Genomic DNA, 23,214 nt, shown 5'->3' with positions numbered 1-23,214 from the left:
TGGGTATTCCACCACGGCTGGACCTACTGACTCCTCAATCTAATTATCCAAGCTTAAAAAAAACTCATTGGAGAGCTACAAATGGGGAGGCACATAGCAGTGCAATGATTTTCACATCCTATCAGCAGAGAACGAGTTACAGCTAAGCAATTATTCTTTCTCCAATGACATGCAACTGCAATAAGTCACTCAGACCCGCTTAGTCAGTGCGATCCCTCTGTTAGAAAGTGGGGAAAGACAGGACATTAATTTTTCCCTAATGGACAGAAACAGAAAATATTTTTCTGCAGGCAGACCATCTTCACTCTCTTCAAATACTTTTTTTTTGTGCAATTATAAACACATGCAAAATTAAGACAACTTGGAAAACCAAAATAAATGGGACCTATAGGGATGGGAGTTGGGTTCCATGCTGGAATCAAAAGAAACAAAAAGCTAAATTGACATTCTATGGATTTTAGCATGCTGCAGATAAAAGACATCTCTCTTGCAACCCAATGTGTGAACTGTAACCTCTCTCTCATGTGCTTGCAGGGAAAATACTAGAAGCAAGATTAAAGTGGAAGTTTGATACCACCTTAGACAGGAATTTGGAATGGGTAAGAAGCATCCCTGTGATCTGATGGAATTTAGCACAAGAAGGACACATCATAATGGAGTGCAGCTCACTGATTGCAGGCTGAAGTGACTATCACCAAAAAGGCAACCTACGTCAACTACTTGAGCTCACACGTTAATGTTATTTTATTTATATTCTGCATTTCAAAATGGATTACATTCAGGTACTGTAGGTATTTTCATCATAGAAACCTAGAAATGACGGCAGAAGACCAAACGGCCCATCCAGTCTGCCCAGCAAGCTTTGCACTTTTTTTTTTCTCATACTTATCTGTTTCTCTTGGCTCTTAGTAACCATTTGGTTCTATTTCCCTTCCACCCCCCACCATTAATGTAGAGAGCAGTGTTGGAATCTAAGTGAAATATCTAGCTTAATTAGTTAGGGGTAGTAACCGCCGCAATAAGCAAGCTACACCCATGCTTATTTGTTTACCCAGACTATGTAATTCAGTCCTTGTTGGTTGCCTGTATATAGATCCACTTTTCTTCATTCCCCCTGCCATTGAAGCAGAGAGCTATGCTGGATATGCATTGAAAGTGAAGTATCAGGCTTATTTGGTTTGTGGTAGTAACCGCTTTTTTGTGAATGCAAATCCTTTTTTCCACATTTCCTCTTGCCGATGAAGCTTAGAGCAATGTTGGAGTCGCATTAACCGTGTGTATGTTTATTGAATAAGGGTATTATCTCCAGGTAGTAGCCGTCATTCCCGCGAGCCACCCACTCTTCATTCACGTCAGCTGAGTTAAGATCAGGTCTATGTCACATGACACTGTGAGAAGCTTCAAGTGACGTGAGTCCCACATAAAATTAAACTAAGGGCTGGGTGGGGTGCACTAGAGGGCCAACTGTACATGGCTGCCTGAACTCTTTCCTCTGGCCTCTGTAGATAAACAGTTATTTTTTCACCTAATCAAGACCTATATTCCAGGCATATATTGCTCTCTCTGATGTTCTTACTTGCTCAGATCCTTGATGGTATGATTGTTTTTGCTGTGCCTGGAAGTCTCATTGCCGTGTGGGCCCTAAGCATCTGGAGAGATATAGGACTGGGTATGAAACTATGCACCTGTTAGGGATGCGGGTGAAGAGCTAAGAGGCAGCAGCATTTAAGGTGATGGTTAATGCTGTGGTGGCATGCTGCCAAAGAAACAATTTTGCAGTGTTCCTTAGACCTGCTATATTGGACTCCTGCAAGCCAGCCTGTTTGAGCATGTTGGAATCCTGTTTGAGGGAGGAAGAAGAGTTTGTTATGGAGCAGCATCAGGCGGCCTTCTGGGCTGTGGTGCAACTGAGGGTGGCCATCTTTGCTTCCAAAGCCCATGTAATCTGCAGGACTTATTTCATTAGTCTAGACATTGCATATTATTCAACCCACTTTTGGAAAAATTTACTGCTTCTTTTTTCATTCTTGCAAAGTGTTTTTCTACAACTGAATGGACTTCAGTAATCTCTTTTGTGAGGGTCTTTGCTCATTGGTCTGCTTGTGTCTTTCATGGGCTACATTTTTCTTCTTTTTCAACTATGTAAGTGCAGCACTCTCTTCCTTTCCCATTAATGATGGAGCCCAAGCCTTTTTATACTGCCACTGACTAAGTTCCACTTATCCATAAAGGGATCCCCTGAGTCTAATGGAGGATCCGTGGATATGCCTCGTGCTAGACATCTGATGGATTCTAAAGAGAGAGTGGACATTACTGTGATGAAGTCAGTAATCTATGAACTTGACAATTAAACTGCTGAGTTCTGATATTAGCAGCCCAATTACTGACCTTAAAGAAGAGATCAAAGGACTGAAAGAGTATCTCTGAATGGTGTATATTGGAGAGCTGATTGATTTAACTGTCAATTTCTACAAAAGAATGAAGAGTGTTGAAAAAAGTACTAAAGAACTCAGAGTGCAAGGATGATCCTGAGAATTGTCAGTGGAGGAACAATATTAGAGTCCTGTGGTCCCTGAAGGTGATAAGGCCGAAGATACAGCTAAACTGCTTAATGATATCTAAGTCTTGTGCACCTGGCTTTGCAGACAGGACTGTGAAATATGACAGAGCACAGAGAAATGGTAAGCTGCATTTAGAAGGCTGAAGTTATCCAAGAACTATTGTTGATTGCATTATTTTGAGGATAAGCAAGCAATTCTTAGTAATGTGCGCAGAAAAGATGGACTGGTCTTCAAGAGTGGAAAACATCTTTTTTCAAGATTTCTCTCAGTACATTCTGGAGAGACAGAAGAGTTTTAGCTGCTTCACTATTACATTGCGAGATATGAGCATATATCTGGGTCTCTCTTTGATCTACAATTCTCCCATGATGGAAGGGATTACCACATCACAGATCTGGAAGAATGCAGGGAACTAGCTGAAACTTTCTCTGGAAGTGTTAAAACCAGGAGAGGTCCCTCTTTACTTACCTGTGTCACTAGAGTTGACAGTTTTGTTAACTAGAAGACAATATCATAACTGCAGAAACAAACAGATTTATATTTTCCTGAGCACTCAGTTGGAGAAATGGAACATTCTGCCCCATGAATTAGCTTTGATGGTTCTGGTAATGTCCGTGCCCCTATAGAGGGATATATATGATTTTGGGTGTGGTGTCAGTGTGATTTCTATGTATTATTTCCTGCTTTAATATGTATGTGAATATTTAATTGGGAGTGGGTAGGCTGACGTTCCTGTCATCTGGATTAGCTAGGGCCTGTTGGGATGGTTTTGATGTATATGTATGAGCATAGGTGGGGGGGGGGGCTGAAAAGGCATACAAATAGGTTTGTATTGCTGTACATACTATTTTCTCTTTTTTTTCTTTCAGTTCAGGTGAAATTGGGTGGTAGGTTTCAAGTTACGCAGTGCCCTAATTTTTTTTTCTCGAGTCATCTCTTTTTTTTTAGTTTGCTCTTTGGCGATTTACACAGGGGGACAGGGATTTAGCTGGTATTTTCACTTCTTGATTTATCTTTTTGTTTTTAGCTGGTATCACCTTGTCTTTTGCAAAGAGTAGTAATGTTTGGTCCTTTCTCCTTGTATGACAGTCTGCGGAGATTGTGGAGAGTACTTCACTTTGCCCAGCTTTGGGCTCACAACCCCCCCCCCCCCCCCCCCCCCCCGCCATTGTGTGTAGGTATTGGTTGGGATTTTTTTTTTGCTATGCTGTTCTGTTTTAGGTGTTTCCTGCTGCTTATGGATTGCCATTAAGATAGTAAAACAATACTAAAGTCCAATACTATGTCGACGTCATTGTTTGAATTCTCCTTTCACTGAATGTGACTGGGCTGAATTCCTTAGGGAAGCTTCTCATAAAAAGGGTTTTAGTGGTTTGTTTGTTTTTACACATTCAAGAGACTCGCTACAGTCAGAATAAGAAGTTTTCCCTTATAAGCAAATATATTGTGTTATTTTGTTTCCTCTAATATTAAGAAAGTGAGTGCGGGAAAGTTATTAGCTAAAAGATTTTCTTAAAGTGACTGGATATACAGTTTTGGCCTCTTATCCACTCCCCATATGTTAATCAAATTACATTTCTCTCTGCATGTTTCTCTGACCTTTTGTCTCTTTTTGGAGGGTAGAATATTTTTTGGGCAGGGATTTTAATGTGGCTCTCTCTTCTCTGTTGGATAAAACTGGCCCAATATCTAAGGATTTGAGACATAATGCCCTTCTGTTTGAGTAGTTGTTGCAAAATGTTGGACTAGTAGACCCCTGGAGAATTCTAACAGAACAAAAAGTACTTTAACCTTTTATTCTTTCCACATAATGCTTGAGAATTATTTTTTCTCTTTTTTTAAATCATTAAAATAGAATGGAGGATAGTACATTTTGCAGAGGTGAGTATTATTGAATGGTCTTGACCATGCACCTGTAGTGTTAAAATGTTCTTTCAATGTTCATGGCCTGGACATGAAGATGATGTTTGGATGATTGCCTGCTGAAGGAAGATAAAGTGCACTCAGAGGTGGCAGAAATTGAGGAATTTTTCTGAGTAATAATGGAGAAGCATCAGGCACCACGCTGTGGAATGCAGCTAAGGAAACTTCGAGAGCTAAACGGATAGCTTTAAGTGTTACTAGAAACTGAGCTTCTACAGAACTGGAAGAAAGGGAAAAAAGTGAATTGACCAAAACTGAACAGTTAAATAAGATTCTGTGCAGGAGATAGCAACAGAAGAAATTATAAACTCTATTATTACTCAAAAAGTATTTAAAACTCTTAGGTGGATTAAACAGGGATTTTATGATAAGGGTATCAAGGCCAATATATTGTTGGTTCACAAAATGAAGGCTTCTGTAACCTTAAATTAGGTGAAAGATATTAGGATTCCATTGGATGAGATTTCATGTGATCTTAGGGAAAGCTGTGAGGCATTTAGATAATGTGTGTTCATGTATGATAGTGAGATCTCTGCTTTTTGGATGCCCTTAGTTTATATCTAAGATATCAGAGGTTGCCCTTGTAAGCTTGAAGGCACAAATCTGTTCTGGAAATTCAGAAGGCACTCCAGGACTTGTGTATGGGTAAGGATGGTTTCTATCTATGTTTTATCAGACTCTCACGCCCAGATTAGCTGCGTTATAGAATATTTAAAAGGGGAGTTTCCCTCACTCATTCCTCTCAGGTAGCCTCTGTATCTGTCATATATGACTGGTAAAAACCCTGTTGAATGCAGTTATAATCCAATCTCTTCACTGAATTAGATTCTGGCCCAAATCTTGGCATCCAGGATGGAGCAAGTCCTATCCATCCTAGTTCAAAGGGACCAAAAAGGTTTTATTAAAGGCAGGCAAGGGGTGGATAATGTCAGGCGCACTATAGATTTGACACATCGTGCTAAAACATTGGATAAACAATGCTTTGTTAAATTTCTTTGGATGCCGAGAAAGTATTCTCAAACTCGGTTTTGGGGAGAATTTCTTAAAGTGGGTCCTTAGTCTCTATTTGCAACATGGCTCAGATTAAAGTGAATGGTATGATGTCCTGGAGAGTTTCCCTCTATAGCAGAATGAGGCAGGGTTGCCCCTTTTCACCTCGTTTGCTCTTGCAATTGAATCTTTGCAGCCTGGATCAGGCAACATCCTGGTTTTACAGGTATGGGGTGTGGGGGGCTGATGGAAGAGATAACCTGATAGCGCTGTTTATTGCTGATCATCATCTATTAATCCTGTCCAAATGTTAGCAAGTAATCTTGGAGGCTATCTAGGTTATTGGTAAGGTGTCTGGCTATAAGGTTAATGAGAGCAAACTGATATCCTTGGAATTACGGTTAGTCCGGATACATGAAAGAAGCCCAAAGTTGTTTTGCCTTTTAAATAGAGAAATAATTCTCTGAAATATTTAGGAATTATTATTCCAAACAGAATGGAGAAGAGTCAAATTATTTGCATTTGCTGGGTAAAAAGTTAGGAATTTACTTTTGTTCTCTTTCTACATTGCTACTATTAAAATGAAACATTCTTCCAAGGTTATTATTTGTATTTGCAGCAAGGCAAAAAAAAAATCTAGAGTTGGATTCCAGAACTTGACCAGAGGGATAAGGACTTGAGCTCCCAGATTTTAGGGTGTACTACTGAATGAGTTCCTGGACAAGCATTGGATCCCAATGAAAAGACAACTTTTCATTACCACAAATTTTGCTACTCCTCTCTGGGCATTACAAAGTCTGAAAGTTGTCCAGAATATCTCACTCTCTAGTTTTAGATATATGATATAGCACACATTTTAGGAGGATGTTATTGTCATCCTCTTCTCTCTCCATTATGGAATAATCCAAATTTTTCTGGTCATTTTTCCAAGATAAATGTGTTGCGGGCGCGGTCGTCTCCAGTGGGTGGTGAGCCCTTGGGCCACGGCAGGACTCAAGGAAGAGCCCAAAGCCACACCGTGGGAGGTGAGCTGAGCAGGCATGGGGAGCCAGGCGGGTACAAAAGCAGGGAGTCCAACCCTCAGCCGGACCTGCACGCCCATGGTAGCCAACACTGGGAAGTTGACTGATGAACGGTCCTCCGACTGTTCCCGGCCCTTTCGGACCTGCCGCTGGGTACGGCAATGGGCGGCAGGCCAGACAGAGGCGAGGGCAGACAGAGTCCTTACACTGAAGACATCGTAGACAAGGCAGGTGCAGACATCGTAGACAAAGGCTAGTGCAGACATCGAAGAGGAGGGCTGGAAGGAGACACGGGCACTGTCCCTGAGGGCGCCCTACTCAGCCCACCCATGGGACTGAGTCGCGGACCACCCCGTCCCATACGCGCCCTACACAGCCCAGGAAGGCTGGTCGCGGACCACGTTGAGAACAGGAGAGCGCAGGGAAGATCCAGGCGAGCAGGAACTCCGATGCTGGGATACTGACATCCGAAGCCCCTTCGGCTGGCAGGCAGGGAAGCTCCAGAGCGCAGGGAAGAATCCCACCTGTTGGCCACTCCAGGGCCCAACAGGCCAGAAGGCTCTGGAGCCAGACAGGACGTAGGGCAGAACAAGTGGAACTGGATCAGGACATCAGGAACACATCAAGGCAGACGTCAGTAACAACAGGAAGCAAACATCCAGACAGACATCAAGGCAGAGACACTGGACAGGGACCCATCAAGGCATAGGCGATCACGGAGGACCTGGATCGGCAAGGTTACAGGCAACTGTAGAGCCCGATCCGAAGGCCAGTTGCAAGTGACAAGAAAGTCCTTATATACTGGAGGTTGTAGGCAACTCCCTGGGAGGAGTTTGCCAGGACCGCCCCTCACTGGTCCTATAAGTAAGGTGGAGAGCTGCGGGCCAGCCCCTAGGGAAACGGGCGTGGCTGGAAACCAGAAGTCCAAACAGCCAAGCAAGCCACAGGAACAGCTAGGCCTCTCAGGCCCTGGAGCAAGTCCCGGATGGAACACAGGCGAGGCCCTGGCTTCGGAGCGGCCTCCGGTGGAAGGTGAGAGACCACCTGTAGCGCAGCAACAGGGGGGATCGTAACAAAATGTCCCTGAATGAGTTTTGAAATGTTTGTGTAGGGCTGGTCAATTTTGGAGATTCTTCTTTCCTAAGTCTGAAAACTATACAGGAGTTTTTCAATACCTACAAATTATGGGGTGGGCACTTAAAGATCCAGTGAAGTCAAAGTGTGGTAGAAGGTTCACAACTTTGAGAACCTGATCATAATTATATTTAGGAATAAAGACTTGATCTTTATTCAGTAGAAAATTCTACTGAATGACCACCTTAAGATGTTTGATAACCTAAAGGTGGTTGAGAACAAGACTAAGGTTATAATCCATCTGAGAAGAATGGGGGATATTTTTATTTTGTTGCACAAAGGGACTTCTATCAGTGCCTCTATTCAGGAGAATGAATACAAGATTTTATACTGTTTGTATTATACCTGCATAAAATGGGTTTTAAAAAGGATCCTTTTTGTTGGAGAGGCATTCTCAAATTTGGTGGGAGTATCCCATTACTACTACCTTTTGGTCAAATTATTTTGTGGATTTATAAGATTACAAAGATCAAAATCCCTCTGGACCTAGTGGTGGTATTAAATCATAAATTAGTAGTTCACTCTGCTGCTACCACTAGATGCTCTATTCTAATTGTTTACAAGTTGGTGGTAGCTAGGCATCTTATTGCCTTACATTTGAAGTTGAAAAACCACCCAGATGTATTTAAATACAGCACGCAGATAAAAGTAACTCCAAACTGCATGTATCATCTGATAAGCAGATTGTACGTACATAAAAAAATGGAAAAATGAAACTACTTTGGAATGTCTGTATGCGAATGCCAAACGTCTGAAAAATAAAAACTGGAGAGTCAAGAACGTATGGCGCTAAAGGAAGATACAGATGTAGTAGGCACCTAGTGAAAAGAGAATAACCAATGGGACACTGATAACACTGTACAAATTACTTCGACATGTCAGGACAGATAAAATTGATTGAAGGGTGGCACAGAGTCAAGCAGGATAAATTGCACTCTGGAATCCTTATGGATAGAATTTCCAAGGGTAAAAGGAAAGAGTATAGTAGTGGGGATATATTACCACCTGCCTGACCACGATGAGGAAATAGACTGCAAAATGCTAAGAGAGATTAGACTAGCTAGTAAAATGGGCAACACAATAATGGGATACGTCGATTTCCCGAGGATTGATAGGGTAAATGTCACATCAAGACATGCAAGGTAGGTAGTGTTCCTAGATGCCATCAATGATTGCTTCAAGCAGCAGTTTGTCATGTAACAGAGGCGGGGAACTATATTAGATTTAGTTCTCAGTGGAACACAGAACCTGTGCAAGAGAAAGTGGCTGAGGCAAGATGGGAACATCCTCTGAAGACAACCCCAAAGGTCCTTGCCATCAGCAGGGCTGGCAGCAAACAGGTTATCCAGGGGCAAAGTATCAGGCAGGCAAAAACAGACCAGAAGCACGCCTCAGACAGGGAAGGAACCTGTAGCTAAGGCAACAATCCCAGGCTGAGCTGCCTTTAAATAAGGGCAGCTTGATGTCAAAACCGAGCACCGCCGAGAATTCCCCCAAGAGCCCTTTATCAGTGGTACTGCCGCATGCGCACACCTAGGAGAAGCAGTGGCAGGGCGTCTTAGGTGTGGTGTGGCAGCGTTCTTGGGTCAACTGCGTCTTCTGGGATCCGGTGTGGGCAAGGCGGTCAGGTAAGGACGGCCTGCTATGGAATGCGAAGGAGGTGAGCCGCGATGGTTAACAGAACCCCCCCCCCTCCTTGAGGTCTTGGTTTCTTGGGATGAGAGGCGTGAAAGGTCTCTAGGTTTTATCTAGGATATTTGAAGCAGGTTCCTAAGTATTTTCCTCAGGGCCAAAGCCCTCCCAAGAAAGCAGATACTCCCATTTCTGATTCCTACAGCGAACATCCAGTACTTCTGTTACTTGGTTAACTTGATCCTCGGATGTGATGACAGGTGGTACAAGCGTTTTCCGGGAAGGCCAAGTAAGGTCCAGCAGTTTAAGAAGAGATAAAAACGTTATGTATGCCCATGGAAACAGGTAGTCACAGTTGATAGGTTACGGGACCAATTTGACGAATGACGGGAAATGGGCCTACATATCGGGGTGCCAGTCTCATGAAGAGTAGAGGAAGTTGAAGATTTTGGGTACTTAACCATACCTTGTCTCCAGGTTTAAACTGGGGGGCTGGTCTATGATGAAGAGTAGGTGACTCGCCAGAATGATGGCTACTGCCTGGAGACAATACCCTTATTCAATAAACATACACATGGTTACTGTGACTCTAACATCACTCTAAGCTTCAACAGCAAGAGGAAATGTGGAAAAAAGGATTTGCACTCACAAAGACGGGAATAGCTGGCTTGTTACGGCGGTTACTACCCCAAACCAAATATCCAAATTACTACCTCCACCTTCCTCTATTCCTGATGCCTTTCAACTAGCTTGATCACTCCATTCTTATACTTCACTTTCAATGCATATCCAGCATAGTTCTCTGCTTCAACAGCAGGGGAGAAGAAAAACTGTTACTTCACACATCCAGCAGAGCTCTCTGCTTAAACGGCAGGGGAGAAGAAAAACTGATACTTCACGCATATCCAGCATAACTTCAACGGCAGGGGAGAAGAAAAAAGGATTCACACTCACAAAGCGGGGAGTAGCTGGCTTGTTACGGCGGTTACTACCCCAAACCAAATGTGCCTGATACTTCACTTTCGATGCATATCCAGCATAGCTCTCTGCTTCAACGGCAGGGGAGAAGAAAAAAACTGATACCTCATGCATATCCAGCATAGCTCCCTGCTTCAACGGCAGGGGAGAAGATAAACAACCAATAAGGGCTGTATAACAATCTGGGTAAAAACAAATAAGCATGGGTGTAGCTTGCTTATTGCGGCGGTTACTACCCCTACTACCTCTAACTAATCAAGCTAGATATTTCACTTGGATGCAGCTCCATCACCGCTCTCTACATTAATGGCGGGGGTGGAAGGGAATTAGAACCAAGAGCTAAGAGAAACAGATAAGTATGAGAGAAAAAATGAGGGAAGCTTGCTGGGCAGACTGGATGGGCCATTTGGTCTTCTTCTGCCGTCATTTCTATGTTTCTATAAATCTGCAGCGGTCTTAGCTTTTTGTGCTGCCCAATTTAGCATCTCTTCAGTATGAATCCATAATTCTCGTAGCTCCTGGGCAGTGGACTGGGCCGCTGGCGAAGGTACCTATAGAGGTATTGGCAAAGTAAGTGAAGGCTGCTTCCCATATGCTATCTGGAAGGGAGAGGCCCCGGTTGCAATGCTAATGTGAGAGTTATGCGAAAACTCTGCCCATGGTAAAAGGGTAGACCAGTCATTCTGAAGTGTTCGGTTGGTCCTTTCTGCTTGACCGTTGGCTTTGGGATGATAAGCGGTTGCGTGATCCAGTGCAATATCAAATTTGCGACAAAGAGCGCCAATACTTGGCAGTGAATTGTGTTCCTGTATCGGAGATAAATGTGTTTGGGGAGTCCATGTAATCGAAATATGAGAGTGAGGAACAACTGGGCCAATTCTGGGGCCAAGAGAAGGCCTGGAAGAGGAGTGAAGTGTACCATCTTAGAAAATCTGTCGATAACGACCCAAATTACAGAATTGCTTTCAGATGGAAGATCCACAATAAAGTCCATGGATATGTGTGTCCAGGGTTCCCTTGGAGGGAGTATATAGGTTGCAAAAGCCCCCAAGGTTTCCCTACCGAGGGCTTCGGTTTGGCACAAGTGGGACAAGATTCCACGTAGGACTTTACATCTGTTTGCATAAGGGGCCACCAATAGTAACAGTGGAGAAGATCCAGGGTTCTCTTCCGCCCTGGGTGTCCAGCTATACGAGAGTCATGGGCTCATTTTAAGACCTTGAGGCGGAGGAAGCATGACAACCATTTTACTAGGAGGAAAGGTCGATTCGTTTGGCCAGATCAATCAATTCATCTAATGAGTTGAGCAAGTCTCAGGCTGCCAGTTCATCTTTTATCTGAGGTGATAGTCCTTCCAAAAAGATGCATCGAAGGCTATCCTCCCCCTCCAGTTTAACTCAGTGGCCAGTGTCCTGAACTCAATGGCATAGTCCATAAGCAGACGAGCTCACTGGTGGAGGTGAAACAAGTCAGACCCTGCGACAGAGTGTCGTCCCGGCTCAAAGACCTGCTTGAAGGTTTTTACAAATCCTTGCAAATCTTGTAGCAGAAGGTCTCCATGCTCTCAAAGAGGAGAGGCCCAGGCTAAAGCCTTCCCATCCAAGAAGAACAAGATGAAAGTGGTCTTGACTGAGACCATAGAAAACTGTCCAGGCTGGAGGGCGAAGTGCATAAAGCATTGTTTAAAAAACTTGCAACAGAGCAGGATCTCGTTAGTATTGTGGTGGTACTGGTAGATGAATGGCAGGTGCGGCAGCAGTCATCGTGGGTGTCTCAGAGGGAGGTGTGGACACTAGGGTTGCTGTGGCATCCAGTCGTGCACTGAGACATTTCCAGGAGTTCCAGGCACTGTTGTTGCTGCTGCTGTATCCTTTGTGCCAGTCCTGGAATGGCTTGGAGTCCCGAAAGTCCACCGAGTCCATGGCCTCAGCTACTGTTACTTACGTGGACCCTTTGGCTGAGGCAAGATGGGAACACCCTCTGAAGACAACCCCGAAGGTCCTTGCCATCAGCAGGCGGAATATCCCACAGAAGGACGAGGCTCGGTCCAAGGTCTGGGCTGATAGCGAGCAGCGGAGAAGCCGAGCCCAGGAGGCAATCTGGGTCAGGACGGGCAGTGAGCGCCGAAATTGCACGGTCGTAAACAGGCGTGCATTCATTCACTGCCAGCGGGGGCTGCTGGAGGCCGCTTTCGCCGCCGGCTCCCTCCGCCTGGATGAACGGACGCCCACCCGCCCGCCGCCTGGATAAACGTGCGCCCACCCGCCCGCTGCCAGCTCCCGCAGCCACCTGGATGGACGCCCACCCACCCGCCCGCCGGCTCCCGCCGCCTGGATCGAACACGCACCCACCCACCCGATCCCGCCTGGATGAACGGGCGCCCACCCGCCCGCCGGCTCCCGCCTCGATGACCGCACGCCCGCCCGGAGATGGGGGATTCGGAAAGTGACATGTATACATACACACACACACACAATAATTTTTTTAAGCAAATAGCTAATGCAATCGGAGTTCCGTGCAGCATCGTTCATGCAAAAAGAAGGGTTGAATGCAGTTTGAAAGCGGGTTAGTATATATGGAGGTCGTCCATGGTGTAGGACTAACACCAGGTAGAGGGTAGGCGGTAAACTAACAGGTTAAGGACGCGGCAAAATAGCAGGTTACAAAGGAGATAATCGGAGTGCGCGTCACAGTATCGGAGGGAATAGCTAATTCCTTCATTAAATAGCTAATTCGTTCATTTACATATGATATACATGCTGGGTGCGGAAAGGGTTATGCGGTTTCAAGAAGTGCTAAGGACGCGTGAAACTGGAGACTGTATCGCAGGATCGCTTTACGCGTCCCAATTGTGCGCCCACAGCGAGTTGCAGACGGGGAATCTCCAACCGCACTTTACAGTATAACCTGTAGGTAAGAAATGCTAGTTGTAATTTCTCCAGATGGGAGTCCCTCTCCGAGGAGGTCAGAACAGATGTGATTGTTCTGTAGGGCTTGGCTGTAGACAATGGATCTGGTGGAGGGGGTGGGTGGAAGCTAGAGGCATGTATGAGTGGCAGTTGGTGGGTTTTTGGTATAATATGGTTCGTATGTGCACTTCATGTTGGAAAGTGGTGTTCAGAGTGAAGGCACAAAATGTGCATTCACTCACCCCTGGAGAGGAAGGCTTGATTCCTCATAGCAGAATTTGATACAGTCTCCTGGCCAGTTGGAGAGAGTTTGTTTGCCCACTGCAACTCCCAGCTTGTTTTTGTCAAAAGAAACAAAGAGTTGGGTGGATTTCCTATGGACTGCAGTGCGGTCTAGATAAAATGCAAGTGCACGCTTACAGTCCAAGGTGTGCAAAAACCTCTAGCCCTGGTGAGAATGGGGCCTTGGGAAAAGTGGGCAGACTATAGACTGAGTAAAGGGAGAGACTGTGTCCACCTTAGGAAGAAATTTAGGGTGACTACGGAGGACCACTCAGTCATGGAGGAACCTAGTGTAGGGTGAGTATGCAACAAGGGCTTGTAACTCACTGACCCTTTTAGCAGATGTAATGGCTACGAGGAAAATAATTTTCTATGTTAGAATTTTTAATGTCATAGGAATGCAAAGGCTCAAACGGGCAACACATGAGCCTTGTGAGCACTACATTTAGGTCCCATTCCGTAACCAGTGATCGTAGAGGCGGCTTAAGTTGTAGAAAGCCCATGATAAGCCGACTCATAAGGGGTTGAGCTGTTATCAGGGTATCCCTTACTCCCTGGTGGTACGCTGAAATGGCACCAAGGTGTACCTGTGCAGAGGATGTCTGGAGACCAGAATCCGAAAGGTACCCTATATAGCCTAATAGAGATGGAGTGGGGCAGGAAAAGGGGCCAATACCTTGTGTACACAATTTTGTAAATCCTGTCCATTTCGAACGGTAAGATTTACGTGTGGAAGATTTTCATGAAGCTACAAGTACTGAAAAACATTAGTGAAAAGATTTGAAAGTTCGGATAGTATAAATTGCCGTGATTTTGTGTTATGAGATTGCGCTGTGGACAAGCGAATTTGTTTCTGGATTGATAGGTCGAGAAGTAGGGGGAAGCATACTTGTCGAGGCCAATAAGGGGGTATGAGAATCACTAAACCCCTGTCCTGCTGTAGTTTCATGAGAGTTTTTTGGCTATGAGCGGTATCGGAGGAGACGTATATAGGAGGCCTTTGTTCCAGGGGCGAGCAAAGGCGTCCATGGCTAACGCGTGTCGATGCCTGTGTAGGGAGCAGAATCTATTCACTTTGTAGTTCAATTTGGATGAAAAGAGGTTGATGGTTGGTTGACCTCCACGCTAGAAGATTTTGCTCGCTATACATGGGTTCAGAGAACACTCGTGGGGATGGAGACATCGATTGAGATGGTTTGCTAGTATGTTCAGTATGCCTGTTAGATAAGTGGCCTAGAGATGCATGGAGTGTGCAAGGGCCCAGGCCCAGATATGCATGGCTTGCTAGTACAGCCGATAAGAGTCTGTGTGTCCCTGCTTGTTCAAGTACCACATTGCCACTATGTTGTCTGTCTGTATCCACCCAGTTTTGTGTGAGAGGCAGTGTTTGAAGGCATAAAGGACATAACGTATGGCTCGAAGCTCCAGGAAGTTATCGAACGGAGTCTACACATCTTGGGTTTGGAGGTTAATACAAGCTCCCCAACCCAAATTGGATGCAACCGTAGCCAAGGTCACCTGCGGAATTGGTTACTGGATCGGTGACAGGGATCAGGGACGAAAGTGGTTAAACGTCTTAGAGCCACTGAAATTTTAAAGTCAACTGAGTTTTTCCCATGGCTAGTCTGGCCATAGGAGTGACATGGACCGTGGAAGCCATGTCACCCAGCAATGGAAAGAATTGATGGGCTGAGGCTATGTTGCATGCACGCACAGATGTTGACAGTTTGATAGGATGTCTGCACGGTTATTGGGCAGGAAGGCCTTTTGGACTGTAGTGCCCAGATCTGGTCTGATGGAGGCAAGGAGATGAGACTGATCCATATGGGATTTAAGGTAGTTGATCAGAAATCCTAGCAAATTTAGTAGATTTATAGTGAGTCTTAGAGAATTTACAGCTCCTTATTTGGATTGACTCCTTATCAGGCAGTCGTCCAGGTAAGGAAACACGTGACTGTTGTTTTTCGTAGATGAGCGGCAATCACTGCTAGGCATTTGGTGTAATACACGAGGTGTCGAAGCTAGTTCGAATGGCAGAACTTGGTATTGAAAATGCTGTTGACTCACTATGAAGCTTATTGAAGGTCCAGAGACTAGAGTCAACCTCCTTGTTGTAGTAAGGGAAGCATGGTGTAGAGAGACACCATACTGAACTTTTCTTTCTGAAGAAATTTGTTGAGATTTCTGAGGTCCAGGATGGGCGGAGGTCGCCTGTTTTCTTTGGAAGTAGGAAATAGTGGGATTAAGATCCTCTGCCTTGCTGTGTCCAGGGAACGGTGTCCTGAGCCCTGGTCATCAATAGGATGGACAGTTCTGTTCTCTGGCAAGGTTTCAAAACCCAGAAGCCTGCCCGACTGGAGGAGCTGGTGTGATCTGGATATCAGTTGATGTGTACTTGCTTTTCGAAGTGGACTGGTTGGTCTCACGTGGGAGCTGGATAATACTAGTGTGAGCAGTAAAAGGTCTTTCTAGCATCCCTCTTTGCTGGTTTTCTAGCCAAGGAGGGAGGATGTGCAAGAAACGTAGAGAGCTGTCGCAGGGTCTCACAGTGGTCTTGCAATTGAGGCAGTGTCTGCTGAACCTTATGCACGAAGAGATGATCTGCGGTGCATGGCAGATCAGCTAGTTTATCTTGGACTTCGGGCCGTAAATCAGGGGCCAAAAGCCAGGTTCACCATCTAGCACTGAGTCTTGTTGTTGGCAACGGGAGGACGTTTCGAAGCAATCACATGTTGTTTGAACTTCATGTTGATGGCAGTGAGGTTCCATCTGTGCTGTGTCAAACATAGCTGGTAAACAGCAATATGTGACACAAACATGGATCTACGAAAGATTTTATGACCTAGACCCTCCCGAAAAATTCTGGTCCTCTTTAGTGACCAGGTCGAAAGGGATGGTTTCAGACATTTCCTTTACAAAAGTGGCAAAGGAGATGTCATTTGGAGGGATCATCTCCACTCTTCTGATGGAAAAGGCTCCGAGAGGAGGTTGGTTTAGGTCTCGATGGGATTGGTGCCGAAGTGGGATTAGAGTCATCATCCTTCGAGGATCTCGGGATAAGTATAGGGGCCTGTGGAGGCTCAGGACGAGTCAGCGTTGATGATTTAGGCTGTTGTTGGTAGGGTACCGATGAGGGCAGCAAGGCGGTGTCGCAATGATGCGAATATTGATGGCTCCGGTGTTGGTGCTGGTATGGGGGCCGGCATCGATTGAGGTTGTAGACTCCAGAAGGCATCGAGGACAGGCTGGCAGACGAGGATGTCCAGCTCCTGCCTGGAAGTTGATATAGGTAACGCAGCCACAGGGGGAAGGCAGGCTAGGCATTACTGAGACTTCCACATGAATCTGTGGTGGCTCAGTACCCGGCACCGGTGTCGGCGGGGAACGCCTCGGTTGCAGAGGAGCATGGAGACATATCTGGGCCTGTTTCGCAATTGGCTCGATGGACATCGATGCGGTATCGGTGCTGGCACAGAACGCGAAACCCTGTCTGTACTGGCAACAATGTTTCCCTCAGTGCTCGGCCCGGTCATTCTCCAGCACAGAGGAAGATTCCACAGATGTCATAGATAGCATCTGTGACGGATGGTCACCATGCCTCTACTGCTCCTGGCGTTTTTCGCCCAAGGATTACACGGGGGCTCTGGTTGAGATCCCAAAGTATGGAGCGTTTGCCTTAGTCGAGGGCACTGAGGCAGCAATGGCGGTATCGATGGAGGCGGCCCTGAAGGCATCGATGGTGGCCACAACAGGGATCGATGGCGGCCTCCACGGCATCAATGGGAACAGTGGACGCCCCGGTGGAAGATCGCAGCAAAGACACCCGAGGGCATCGTGGGGCAGTCCGAGTGTGTTAGGCACAGGGAGAGAAAAAAAAAAGAGGGCCGTAAACGGTTGGTAACCCGGGGGAACGAACAGTGAGGTGACAGGAACCGACAGAATAGTACTCACCGAGCGTCGATGAAAATGTGCGCAAAGGGAGACCCATGTAGGGAAATTATTTGTGAAGTAAAACTTCAAGTTTTTCCGTGAGGAAAAGTTGTAAGAAAAAAATCTTACAGAGTTCCTAAACGCGAGGCAAACTGCAGTGCGGAAAAAAAAAAGAGACTGAAGGGAGACCCCTGTGGATGCAGGGTCATGGCATGCTGGGCATGCTCAGTGTGCCAAAGTTTCTAGAAACTTTGACAAAAGTGTTCTGTAATAGGGCTCCACCTAATGACATCACCCATATGTGAGGACTACCATCCTGCTTGTCCTGGGAGAAAACGTTGCTCTAAATCAGCCATAAAAATGTTGGAGTTTTCGGGAGCCATTCGGAGGTACCCATGGCAGCGCCTCGGACTTGTAAATACAAATCCTTTTCAAATCTGAAGCAGCTGTGCATAAGGACAAATTGCAACATTCAAAAACCAGTAGGTGAGCATTTCAATCTTCTAGGACAGGGGTCAGGAACCTTTTTGGCTGAGAGAGCCATAAACGCCACATATTTTAAAATGTAATTCCATGAGAGCCATACAATATGTTTAAAACTAAATACAAGTAAATGTGTGCATTTTATGTAAGATCACACTTTTAAAGTACAATAAGTCTCTGAAAATATTACACCAGGCCTTAAGACACCAATACATCTCCTATTAGGAAAACGGACCAAGTCAGGCTGCTATAGAGTCCTACACAGAAACTACACGCCAGCAGAAAACCTCACCTGAATCACGTGCTGTCCCTCACCTAACATAGAATAAAGAGACCAAAACGCATAACAAGAAGCATGCAGACAAAAACTGAATTGGAAACTGCAACAAGCCAGAGTCTCTGTATGCAGTGTAACAAAGGAAAAAAGAAACATCACACATCCTTATAAAACAAATCAAGAAATATAAAATCATCAGCAGTAAAACTGTACTAACAAAAAGAACATATTTCGAAACAGCTGATGAGTGGAATATCCAATAATTAAAAACTCATATAAAACATTTCCAGATACCAACAAAATATTTCAAAATAGCAGACACAAAGATCCAGTAATGAAAAATAATAAGGATACAAAAATTTTTTTGCTCTGCATACCTGGGAACGTTTGATATCCAGGTGTCCTGAGATTGTTCTGAATTAGCAGGAGGTGGGGTGGTTTGCTTGGAACTTTCTCCTCTCTCAGTCACATACCAGCGCTCTCTCTCACACTGGCTCTCAATGACACACCTATACACACATGCTCTCAGTCACTCACATATACAAATGTTTTTTCTCTCTCACTTATATAGGCTCTTAATTACACATTTACACACATGCTGTCTATCTTTTCACGCTTACACACACACAGGCTTTCAATCACATAAATACATGCTGTCTTTTTCTCTCACACACAGACTCTCATTCACATGCTTACAAACATGTCCTCTCTTTCTCTCATTTACACACAGGCTCTCAATCACATACTCACATGCTCCCTCACCTAAATCAGCTCTCAATCACACACAGACACACATGGTCTCTCTCTCTCATTTAAACACAGGCTCTCAATCACATACTCACATGCTCCATCACCTAAACCAGCTGTCAATCAGACACAGACACACATGATCTCTCTCTTACTTATACACACAGGCTCTTAATCATACATACACATGATCTCTCTCACACACAAAGGATCTCAATCATACACACATACTCTTTCAAACAAACAGGTTTTCAATTACAAACTTACACATACAGGTTCCCAATGGTAAACTTACATTCATGCTCTCTCTCTCACAGGCAGGATCTCAATCACAGACATACTCTCTTTCACATATACAGGCTCTCAATCATTCACATACATGCAATCTCTCACTCACACACACAGGATCTCAAACACACATGCTTGCTCGCTCATTCACTCTCTCTCTCTCTCCCCCCCCCCCCCCCCCGGGAACTCGCGGCAGCAGCAGCCACCTCCCAACGCTAACCTCCTTCATTTTCAGCCCTCGCGGAGGCGAAGGCGGAGTCCCATCGGCCGCGGTTGAAGATTTTCATTTTCCTCCGAGCCGCGCTGCAGTCTTCTTCCCGCGCAGGCACCCGATGCTCTCCACTTCCTCTTCCGGGCCGCGGGAAGAAGAGAGCACCGGCGTGCTCTCTTCTTCCCGCGGCCCGGAAGAGGAAGTGGAGAGCATCGGGTGCCTGCGCGGGAAGACCCGCGCAGGCACCCGATGACTCCAGCGCTGACACCCGATGACTCCCGCGCAGGCACCCGGATGACTCCAGTCGGCATGCTCTCTTCTCCTCCCCCCCGCGGCCCGGAAGAGGAAGTGGTGAGCATCGGGTGCCTGCGCGGAAGAAGAGACCACGCTAGTGTGGTCTCTTCTTCCCGCGCAGGCACCCGATGCTCTCCACTTCCTCTTCCGGGCCGCGGGGGGGGGGGGGGGGGGGGGGAGGAGAAGAGAGCACGCCGGTGCCGCTGACTCCAGCTGTCCTGCCGCGTTCCGCCCGGGCTGACAGCATTTAAGCCCGGGCGGCGGAGGACCGGGGAGCAGCTGGGTCAGCGGGGAACCGCGAAGTATGGCGACACGTGTCTGCGAGCCAGATGCAGCCCTCAAAAGAGCCATATCTGGCTCGCGAGCCATGGGTTCCCGACCCCTGTTCTAGGACATTCCCTAGCTCAGTGGTTCTCAACCTTTTTTCAGCTGGGACACACCGGACAGATGGTTCTCACATGCGTGACACACTGAACATATGACCGTCACATGGCTATATGTAAACATACACTCGGCATCCACGGGAACCCCCTTGACCCCTAACAATGGATACAGAGCAGAACTAGGGCATTACCCATAGAACTCACCATGAAAAAAAAAAAAAAAAGATATTCTGGTTCTGATGACAACTCAGTAAAAGCAAAACAAACTCCCTTTACTACCAGACACAATAGCCCTCCTTATGAAAAGGCAATAATTTACACTAATGCATATCCTATTAGGAAAACACAACAAATAAGATTGATACAATTGCCTACATGCTAGTAAAATACCTCACCTCGGTCACACACCCAGAACTGACCACCACAAATTATAAATATGGAGACAAACTGAAATGGAAAACCAAAAAAAGCCACTCTGCATGCAGTGCAAACCTAGAGAAATGGAAAGAGAAATATAGCACCTAACAGTCCCAGGATCTGCAATAATGCACAGAAACTAATCTGCACAAAGTTACACCTGCATTATGGAACACATAACAACCCTATCTATGAAAAGGCAACACTACAAATATTAAATCAGGTCCTAAACACTAATACACCTCCTTTTAGGAAAACAGAGCAAGCCAAGCTGCCATAGATTCCCACACAGAAATAACTAAAACTATATTAACAAATGTTTAAAAACAGCTGATGAACAGAACATCAAACAATTACAACTCATAAAAATTATTTAAAATTGTCCAAATATCAATAAAATATTTCAAAACAGGAGACACATCACATAATACTCAATAATTAAAATGGCAGTCAATCAAGAAAAATAAACTTAAAATGTTGAGATTAATACCTGATAATCTCCTTTTCCTTAGTTTAGACAGATGGACTCAGAACGAATGGGATAGTATCCGCATGCTAGCAGTTGGAGACGGATCTGACGTCAGCACGGGGGTATATATATCCCCACAGGAAGCGTAGCAACTCAGTAATCTTCCTTGCAAAAGCTGTTATGGATATGTGCACTGACGCTCAGTGAAAAGTGAAACAGGATTCCCCTGACTGATTGACAGTACCCTGTTTCCCCGAAAATAAGACATCCCCCGAAAATAAGACCTAGTAGAGGTTTTGCTGAATTGCTAAATATAAGACCTCCCCCGAAAGTAAGACCTAGCAAAGTTTTTATTTGGGAGCATGCCCGTCGCACAGAACACCAGAGCATGCAGCTGTGATTTTTTTACCCTGCAGGATTCACAGTTAGTTGTCATCACAAACCAGCATAACCAGACAACTATTGAGAATATGATAAATGTTCATTTTTTTGTTCAACAATATATGTGAATCCTTCTTCATGGAAAAATAAGACATCCCCTGAAAATAAGGCCTAGTGCATCTTTGGTAGCAAAAATTAATATAAGACACTGTCTTATTTTCGGGGAAACACGGTAGCTGGAGACCGCCAGCATTCACAACCGGAAGGCGTTGACACCAGGTAGAGTGTAAGCTCTTATGGAACAGAAGACATGGCTTACCTTGAATCGGTGAAACCCATGTACACAGGCAGCTGGGCGGAATGCTGAGTCCATCTGTCTACACTAAGGAAAAGGAGATTATCAGGTATTAATCTCAACATTTCCTGGCGTGTAGCCAGATGGACTCAGAACGAATGGGATGTACAAAAGCTTTACTCCCAGCCTGGGCGGGAGGCTGCCTGAGGACCATGTAGTACCGCCCTCGCAAATGCTGAGTCCTCCCTGGCCTGGACATCCAGACGGTAGAATCTGGAGAAGGTATGGAAGAAGGACCACGTCGCCGCTTTACAGATTTCTGCAGGAGACAGCATCCTGGATTCAGCCCAGGATGCCGCTTGTGCTCTGGTAGAATGAGCCTTGACTTGTAGAGGCGGAGACTTCCCGGCTTCTACGTAAGCTGCCCTGATAACTTCTTTAATCCAGCGGGCGATGGTGGGCCGCGAAGCCGCTTCACCTTGCTTCTTCCCGCTGTGCAGGACGAACAGATGGTCCATCTTTCGTAGTTGTTGTGTCACTTCCAAATATCTGGGCAGTAATCTGCCAATGTCGAGATGGCGCAATAAACGCCCTTCTTCAGATTTCTGCAGACCCGCCGTGGTCGGCAAGGATATGGTTTGGTTAAGATGAAACTGTGAAACCACTTTCGGTAGAAAGGAGGGGACCGTCCGAAGATGGATAGCCTCAGGAGTGATTCTGAGAAATGGATCACGGCAGGACAGTGCTTGTAGCTCTGAGATGCAGCGGGCTGAACATACAGCCAGCAAGAACACCATCTTCAAGGGTTAGAGAACGGAGAGATAGGCCCCGAAGGGGTCTGAAGGTGGTCCCCGCGAGGAAATCCAAAACAAGGTTGAGGTTCCACAAAGGCACAGGCCACTTCAGTGGCGGACGAATATGCTTGACTCCTTGCAGGAAGCGAGAAACATCTGGGTGCATGGCGATGGTCTTGCTATCCCTCCTGGGACCATAGCAAGACAGCGCAGCCAACTGAACCTTAATGGAGCTGAGGGAGAGACCCTTCTGAAGTCCATCCTGCAGGAAATCCAACACAATAGGGATTGTGGTCGCATGGGGATTGGTGCCATGAGTGTCGCACCATGCTTCGAATACTCTCCAGATGCGAATGTAGGTGAGGGATGTGGAAAACTTGCGAGCTCGGAGGAGTGTATCAATCATGGGCTCCGAGTAACCTCTTTTCTTCAGTCTAGCCCTCTCAAGGGCCAGACCGTAAGAGAGAATTGAGCTGGATCCTCATGGAGGATGGGACCCTGACATAGGTGGTCCCGGAGAGGAGGCAGGGGGAGAGGCTCCCCTGCCAGTAGTCTTCTCATGTCTGCGTACCAGGGTCTTCTTGGCCAATCTGGTGCCACTAGAAGAACTAGGCCCCGGTGTTTCTGAATCTTGTGGATGATGGCGCCCAGCAGAGGCCACGGAGGAAAGGCGTATAGCAGAGTCCCTGGAGGCCATGGCTGAACCAGGGCATTGATTCCGTGAGAGAATGGGTCGCGCTTGCGGCTGAAGTATCTGGGTACTTGAGCATTGGATTTGTCCGCCAGTAAATCCATGTCCGGAATCCCCCAGTGA

At 45.9% G+C, this 23,214-nt stretch overlaps 1 protein-coding gene across 11 annotated transcripts in view; it reads right to left on the bottom strand.

Moving 5' to 3' along the window:
• MPP6 (membrane palmitoylated protein 6) overlaps positions 1–23,214 on the bottom strand; it is a 299,774-nt gene that overhangs the window by 27,939 nt on the left and 248,621 nt on the right. The window lies entirely within an intron of this gene.

This window comes from Rhinatrema bivittatum, chromosome 2, assembly GCF_901001135.1.
Source record: "Rhinatrema bivittatum chromosome 2, aRhiBiv1.1, whole genome shotgun sequence".
NCBI classification, from domain to species: Eukaryota; Metazoa; Chordata; class Amphibia; order Gymnophiona; family Rhinatrematidae; genus Rhinatrema; species Rhinatrema bivittatum.
Note: the sequence above shows the minus strand (reverse complement) of the source record. Positions and strands in the feature narration are given on the sequence as shown.